Raw genomic sequence first — 8,715 nt, 5'->3', positions numbered from 1 at the left:
AGATAAAGCCTCAACTTCAAGTACTCCTCGGGTCTTCTTCCTTGAATTGCTCCTCACATCAGCCCATTGACAATTATTAGATAAATTCTTTCTAGGATCTCATATGCTTCATTGCATGTCCTTAACAAAATAGCTCAATTGACATAACCATCCACCACTTGTTTAATAGCAATATCCAATCCATTGTAGAAAGTTACCATTTCTATAAAATGAGGTAATCCATGGTGAGGACACTTTCTAAGCATTTCCTTGAATCTTTCCCAAGCTTCACTTAATGTCTCGTCATCAACCTTTGAAAAGCAACAATCTCATTTCTGAACCGTGCGTTTCTAGTGGTTGGAAAATATTTGATCAAAACTTTTTCTACTAGACTATTCCAATAGTCAATTGTTCCCAACTCTAAAGTATTCAACCATGACTTAAAACCGTATTCAACCATGACTTAAAACCATCCATCAAAGAATAAGGAAATAAACTCAATCTAATCACATTTTGGTCGACTCCTTGGAATCTAAATGAGTCACTAACTCTAAAAAATGACTTTAGAAGTAGGTGTGGATCTTTTGACGGTAGTCATAAAATTTTCCAATGGTTTGCAACATTTAAAACATCACAAAATTTAGCTCCAAAGTGGTTGTTTGCATTCACGGTCTAATAATGCATAAATCTCTTCCAAAGCTAGTGTGCATATGCTTGGATGGCTCTTTCTCTGTCATCTACTAAGAATAGAATTACTAGTAATTATGTTTTGATTAGCCATCCCTACTGTATTTTCAAACTCCCAATTGAGTGGGCTCCAACTTCTATTTGGTGTATATTCAGTTCTACTCTTTTCATTTTCTCCCTCAACCTTCGTCTTAAGGTCCTCTCTATTTCGGGATCCAAAATAAATTCCAAATCCGTAGGCGGGTTCATCATACATAGAATTCTGTAGCAGTAAACAATTAAGCTTACTGTGGCTTCTTTCTTGCTTCAACTCACGAAAATCTACAACAAGTAAAATAACAAAATTAGATTTTCTGGTAACAACGCCAAAAATTTGATCACTTGTGGGTGTATATAATAAGATGATGTAAAATTTACAACAATAAGTGCAAGTATACATTATAACAAGTAGCAAGTAATAAAGTAAATTGTTATATCTACTTTTCATAATTATTTATCATCATTAAAGTCATGAAATAAAAAGTGGTTGTGGGAGCACATTGTTATGTACAACAAAGGGAATTTGTTTGAAGATCCATAGCTACTAACTCATTTTACACTAAATGCTGAAATATTTCTTTGAGATTTGCGATAGATCAGAAGAAAAAACTAATAACATACGTAACAAAAAACAAAGAAAGAAAAAGAAAGGAGAGACGAAAAAAAAATTGCTTCAGAACAATTGTCAAAAGCAGATTGCTGAAAAGAAAGATGAGTAAAAAAAAGAAAAATGAGTTTTATATCTACCCACCCATTTCAACTTGATTTGAACTACTTTGAAACACTTGCACCCACCTACTACTTAGTATTTTGTTGTCTATAAATGAAGTCCTCGTTATTTTCTTCATGCATGTGTCATGATAGTTTTTTTTTTTTTTTTTTTGAACTAAATAGGCGTATAGATTAAGAACTAGACTCATTATGCGTAGTAATTGTTATTTTGAGCAAGAGTTAGTAGTCATGGACATACTACCCAAGGTAAAATTCTTCGGTATGATAAAAAATTAGTGAGACCAAGTGTGTGTTTACTTAAAAGATATAACTAAAAAAAATAAAACTAAAACTCAAATTGAGATGAGTCTTTCATTAAAGGCAAGGTGAAGATCCATAAAAAATTTCTATTAATCATCCATCTTAAACCATTTCCCCAACAAGGACAACAACCAAGAACTTCCATACTTCAAGCTACTTTCAAAAATTATTCCACACCCACACATATGCTAATCGAGGACAATGACTAGTTTAAGTTTGGATGTATTAAAATAATTTTATCACCCCAAACAAAATAATATAAAAAATAGAATATATACAAACCCCAGACCATTCCTCTTTATCCTAAAGCTTAAACTCTCAATGCTATGAAAAAAAGAAAACAAACAAATCACCTCAATTGCTCGTTGTCAGACAATCTCCATCACCAATAGAGGTGTCTGAATCGAAGGTAATGGGAATGTAAAAAAGAGGGAGAGAGAGAGAGAGTTATCCTTATTATTCAGGTGAGTTGCATCACAAAATTGGTCATACTAAAAACTTCAGGATGCTAGCAAGAGAGGTGAGCTCACGGAGAATGAGTGTTAACCAATATTGTTATCCTTAAAGACTTGGTGATTTGCACCACAAATGAAGGCACCCAAAGAATAGAGGATGACATGAACGATTCTTGGGAGAAAAAAATGTTATGACGAGAGAGTTACTGAAAAAAAATTATGATGTCAAGTCACAAAAGCAAACGTAAAGGAAACGACAATCGTCTAAGAAGTATTTTAAGTAACACCGTGGATGTATTATTTTTCTTGTTGAACTTGTATGTGCAAGGTGAAATGTGGGGGACAAACTTAGTGGAAGAAGAAGAACCTTAATCCAATAGTTGTTGACAACACAAGAAAAAAAAAAAACAAAGAAGGATAGATTAAGGCAAAGAGGTCGATGATAACTCTCCAAAAGTAGAGTTATATTAAGTCTTTTTACAGTTAATTTTGCACTTATACTCAACATTTTCTCATTAATGTCTCCATTCATTCTAATTAGTATACATGAAATAGTCTATTGTGGGTTAACATGAAAAGATCAATTTGCATAAATCGAGCTTAATTGTACACTTAATTGAGTTATTTGGTAAAATTCCAGAACATTTATGTTGAACCATGATGTTGTAGCAAATCTGGAAACAACATTGGTTGCAAATTTGGAAATAAATGGTTGACCCTGATCCTGAAGCAATTCAGAAAGCAAACTTTTCGGAGATGACGTGGACGATTTTATCCTTTCTCAGCCCTAAATGAGAAGAAACAAGCATTATAAAAGGAAAATTATACCTAAAATAGGGGGAGCCGCAATTTGGAAGAAAAATCGGATTAAACAGCAGCAGCCTCCGCTGTTGTGAACTGCTGTGAAATAGAGAAGAAGAAGAAAACCCTAATCAAGCAACTATTGATGACAAAAGGAAAATGAGACCAACAAAGATTGATTAGAGCAAAGAGGTGGACGTCAGAGCTCAAGGGAATGGAACTTCCATTGAAGAACAATAACAAAGCGAGATAACTCTCTATTTCCTTATTCTCTTTTCTTATTCTATCAATTTTACATGATTGAGATGTGGATTTCTCTGTTTATTTCGGTTTGTATGGAGAGCTGAACTTTATAGAAAAGGAGAGAGAATTTTATATAGTATAAGTATGTTGACAGTATGATCTTAGTTTATTAAAGAGTTATTGTTAATGATTTATATGTGTGTTTAATTAGCTACTTTACATACATAGTTAGTTCTCTTATTCAGGAGAAGGGAGGGAGTAATGAAATCCTCTCTAATACTCTAGTTCCATTCCAAGGAGACTTGAAGGGTTAGGAATAATTATTCTACTAGAGCCTTGTTAATATAAATTACAATGATTATGGAAATAATCACCGTTCATGACCCTCATAGTGAGCTTGGGAGTCTATTAAAAGGAACTAGAATCTACCATAAAACTCAACAACTTATTTATCTAATCTCTCATAGCCGAACCTTCCTCGTTATAGTTGACTTTCTCATCATTTTAGTTTTGTTTACGTAGTCAAAATCACCAAACACCATTTGAATGTTACCCAAAAACTCACTTGATTTCCCGCAATTAAATTTACCAAAAACATAGGTTCTCTATGAAATCGATAATTTACTTATTACTTGCTACTTGTGATAGTGTATACTTGCAATTATTCTTGTGAATTTTACATCATTTTAATATATACATCGACAAGCGATAAGTCGAAGATGGGGCTCAAAAGAAGGGAACTTCCATCGAAAGACAGCAACAAATCTTGATAACTCTTACTCTTCTACTTTATTTTCTTACTATATCAATTTTTATGATTAAGGTATGAAATTCCTTATTTATTTCCATATGTAAGGAGAGCTAAACCTTTTAGGGGAGGCGAGAGAGTTTTATGTAGTCTAAGTACGTTCATGGAGTGTTTTAAGTTTTTCTTTATTACTTTAGCTCCATTGCAAGGATACTCGAAGGAAAAAGAAAGGTTAGGAAAAATTATTCTCCAAGACAATTATGTTAATAGAAATTACAAAACAATTATGGAAGTAATCACCCTGCATAAAACTTGATTAAATAGAATAAATGCCACAACAAAGTTCAACAACCTATCAATTTAATCTCTCTCTCGGTCAAACCTTCCTCATTATTATTGATTGTTTGGTTGCCAATGTTTTTCCACCGCAGTTACACTTCCCATAATTTTGTTTAATTAGTTTTATATCATCAAAACCCATTTGAATGAGACCATAAACTCAGTCAATTTCCAAAAACAAAAGTAAAAAAAAAAAAAAAAAAAAAAAAAGTTATATTTGCATTCTTGCATTTTTTCTTGTGAATTTTATGCCAATTTATTATATACATTCATGAGCGATCACATACCAAGACAATGCCAAGGCACAAAAATTGCTAAGAACAAAGGACCAAGACTCCAAAACCAATGAAACCCCTAAACTTCCCACGGTAAACCATATTCATGACTCAAACTATGATTAAGATTAAAATCAAGACACATATGATTAACTTATGAAATATTCATCTTCTCTAGTCATCCCTCCCAAGCCTACAAAGTAGGAAAATAGGTTTAAAATATAAAAAGTGGCACTTTGTGTAGTGACCCTATTTTTCCTTTAAAAAATTAAGTAATTATAACCGGAATGAAATGTGTAATAGGTACAAAAATTAGAAATAAAAAATCTATAAAATAATATAATAAAATGTTGTCATGAACTAAGACAATAAAACAACATATAATGCAAATGCGATTACTCTAAAGCCACGGAGGGAAAGGATCCCAATACATGTGTCATTTGTTTCAAATCGTGGTAAATATTGGAATTTATGCCCCAAACCCTCGTAATTAATTATTTAATTTTTAATAATAATTTTGATTATTTTATTTTTAATTCAATATTATGTGTGGTATGAAATATTAAATGTTATTAATGTAATCCTGAACAATATATGGTTTACATATCGGAGGATAATTATCAGGTAGGAGGATAATGTTCAAGTAATGACCTAAATGGTCTATAGTGCAGGGATAAGGTTGGGTGCCTTATTCTAGTAACACTATTGATATGACCCACTTTGTAATTGTTACAAATTGTTTGATCTAAATTGTTCATGTGGAGACATGTGAGTGGAGATATCTTATACAATGAGTTTCTATAAGAATTGATCATGAATTATTTAATATCTTTTAATAAGTCTGTTAATGAAGAAAATCAATATTTCACAAAATGACAATATGTGACTCAATCTTAATCCTGATTGAGTTATGAACTCTTACCTGTTAGGGTTTGTCCATTGATATGCAGAGGTGAGAATGACTTTTGCAATCGATTCAATATGCCTACAATTTTAGAAACATGACCAAATAGAGAGTTTGGAATTTAACTTCATGAGATAAAATTTTCTTCTTCCTATGTAGTTGAGTAATTTTCTTAAGTTCTAATTTCAAGATACGAACATTGGGGCCACATCCTCTCACTTGACCGAGACGAACTTGGTTTATGATTAGATCATAAACAAATTGTTCATTAGAGATATTATCACAGGGGTAAAATGAGTTTTTGACACAACTATAATTACAAACAACTGTGAAGGGGCAACTTGCTTGTAATGATTATATCAATGAACACAACTTATCTTGGAGTGCACATGCAGCTCTAAATCTATAGTGGAGTGACCTATAATCATCTAATGAAAATTGATTAATTAAAGAGTTTAATTACTTAATTATTATCATTGAATCTTATAATTTATTGGTACATAAAGATCCCTACGATAATACTAAAAAATTCAATTTACTTGAAACATTAATATTTAATATATCCAATAGATTAAATTTTTGTAGAGAAAATGTATTATAATTTGAAGAGTTCAAATTAATATAATATTTTAGATATATTAAATACAAATAATAAAAAGTATATTTAATTTTAAGTGTTCAAATTAAAATTTAATATATTAAAATAGACGAGAAAAAGTATATTTATTTTATTTGATATATTAAATATTAAATATTAAATATATGATGTATAGTTCTTGTCCTTTTCCTTATCGTTAGTTTTGGTCGTGGTTCTTGTTCTTAGTTCTTGTTCTTGCTTCTCGTTATATTCCCTAAAGCCCTCCCTTTAGGATTTACGGTACTAGACATGAACCTAAGAACATGTATCTAAAGCTTCATGTGTTCAAAATGACATAGTCGTAACCTACGTACAAGGTTTCCTGCATTTCAAGCAATGGATTGAAATTTCATCCGGGGTTTCATGCATTCCCTTTGATATAGTCTAAAACCAATACCCAAGGCTTCTAACATTTAAAGCGGTGCAGTGTAAAAACTTCATCTAAGGCTTCACATGCTCCTAGCAACATAGTTTGAAAACCTACGTTCAAGGCTTCACACGTTCCAAGCGATATAGTCTGAAAACTATTCAAGACATCTTATGTTCCAAACGATGCAGTCTGATAACCTATGCTTGAGGCTTCATACATTACAAGTGGCATAGTTTTAATACCTATGCTCAAGGCTTCATATGTTCTAAGCAACGTAATCGGCAACTTGTCCTAAGCTCTTCACTCCTTGTGGTCTTCTTGAAACTTCTTCCTTATGTCGAGAAACTGCTTGGAATAGATCTTACAGGATTAATTTACTCAGAGCCTTGAATTGAATTTCTAAGATTTTCTCGAGCTAATTAAGTTAGCTTACAAGTTATGTGCATTTTTAACCAAACTTGTGAGTAATACTATTTGGAAGGTGTAGAGAAAAGTTTGAAGTAAAATGATAGAAGAATCTTAAAATTAGAAGAAATCTGAGAAAGAAAACTCCAAAAACTAAACATTGATATTTCATGATTCAAGGCTCTACTTTGCTCGATTTTTGCAATGTAAACAAACATTTAAATGAAATTATCAGACTATTGTAGCATATCTTTATGGTAATTTTCCTTAATTCTTTCCATCTTAAGGGGTAGTTTAGTTAGTTTCCATTTTTCGAACATTTTATTGATATTTTTTTGAATAATTTAGTCATTTTATGGCCTTTTCCTAATTCTTTCCATCTTCCTACTAGCGCTCAACAGTAGACATATAGAGATATAGGAAGATTTTAAGGTCACTTATGTATAGAATAAGACCATAAGGTCACTTATTTTAAGGTCACTTGTGACATACGAGGACATTACGATTTATGTATAGACGACGAATTGACGAGTTGGACCTTGGAGACAAGGAAATGAGACCATAAGGACACCCTGAAGTCCACATACACCTCGAAGGGTGACTTGCACCCTTGGAATAGGAATATGTAGGGTATATGGACCTTAAACGTCTGAAAGAGCTAGAAATGAACCGAAGCCATGGATTTTGCTGACTCTTGGACCCTGATGGAGCACATGAGTTAAGAAACATAATAGAAGAAATGAAATCCTCAATATTAATTTGTTAAATTCAGTACACTAGTTCGTCTAGCTTAGTTGGTAAAGCGCAAGGCTTTTAACCTTGTGGTCGTGGATTTGAGCCCCACGGCTATTTAGAACCCTAACTTTATATGTATTCTCTTTTAGGAAAAGTCATTGATTTTAAAGACTAGGATACTACCTTAACCCAAAAAGAGCTCAAAGTTGAGCCCCACGGCTATTTAGAACCCTAACTTTATATGTATTCTCTTTTAGGAAAAGTCATTGATTTTAAAGACTAGGATAATACCTTAACCCAAAAAGAGCTCAAAGTTGAGCCCCACGGCTATTTAGAACCCTAACTTTGTATGTTTTCTCTTTTAGGAAAAGTCATTGATTTTAAAGACTAGGATACTACCTTAACCCAAAAAGAGCTTAAAGTTAGGGCTTGATTATGGTTTGTTTCATTGGCCATGTTGTTGGTGGGATTTGCTTATACAACTTTTTCAATTATACTTTGAGGGTTTGCTTAGTTTCTAGTTATTGACATGTATTAAAAGTTCATAAAATTAATTTATATTAAAAGTAATCATTATTGAAATAGTTGAAACAAAATAATAATAACTTTAAACCAACGAAATAATAACTAATCGAGGCTCGACATTTGAGGATTTGCCAATCTATTGGCATGGTTAAGTTTAAGGCATGGCTCTAATACCATGTTAGACGAACACGACTCTCCACAATGGTATGATATTGTCCACTTTGAGCATAAGCTCTCATGGCTTTACTTTGGGCTTCCCAAAAGGCCTCATACCAATGGAGAGTATATTCTTAGATTATAAACTCATGACCATTCCTTAACTTAACCAATGTGGGACACTTTCATCTAACACGAATTACTGCTCTACATACAACCCTTGCATGTCTGCATGGACTCCAAAGCAAGTTCGTATATGTATCATTTGACCTAGCCTTCAACTAGTGTACCCTCATGCCAAAAAAAAAAAAAAAAAAAAAAAAAAAAAAAAAAAAAAAAAAAAAAAAAAAAAAAAAAAAAAAAAAAAAAAAAAAAAAAAAAAAAA

General features: G+C 32.1%; 1 non-coding gene across 1 annotated transcript; it reads left to right on the top strand.

The window, feature by feature from the left end:
- Positions 1–216: 216 nt before the first annotated feature.
- Positions 217–321, top strand: LOC111472534. The gene has a single exon (XR_002715446.1). It is a non-coding gene; the product is annotated as a Plant small nucleolar RNA R71 (small nucleolar RNA).
- Positions 322–8,715: the final 8,394 nt, after the last annotated feature.

This window comes from Cucurbita maxima, unplaced genomic scaffold (assembly GCF_002738345.1).
Source record: "Cucurbita maxima cultivar Rimu unplaced genomic scaffold, Cmax_1.0 Cma_Scf00077, whole genome shotgun sequence".
Lineage (NCBI taxonomy): Eukaryota > Viridiplantae > Streptophyta > Magnoliopsida > Cucurbitales > Cucurbitaceae > Cucurbita > Cucurbita maxima.
The sequence above is the reverse complement of the archived record's forward strand: the minus strand, read 5'-3'. Positions and strand labels throughout refer to the sequence as shown.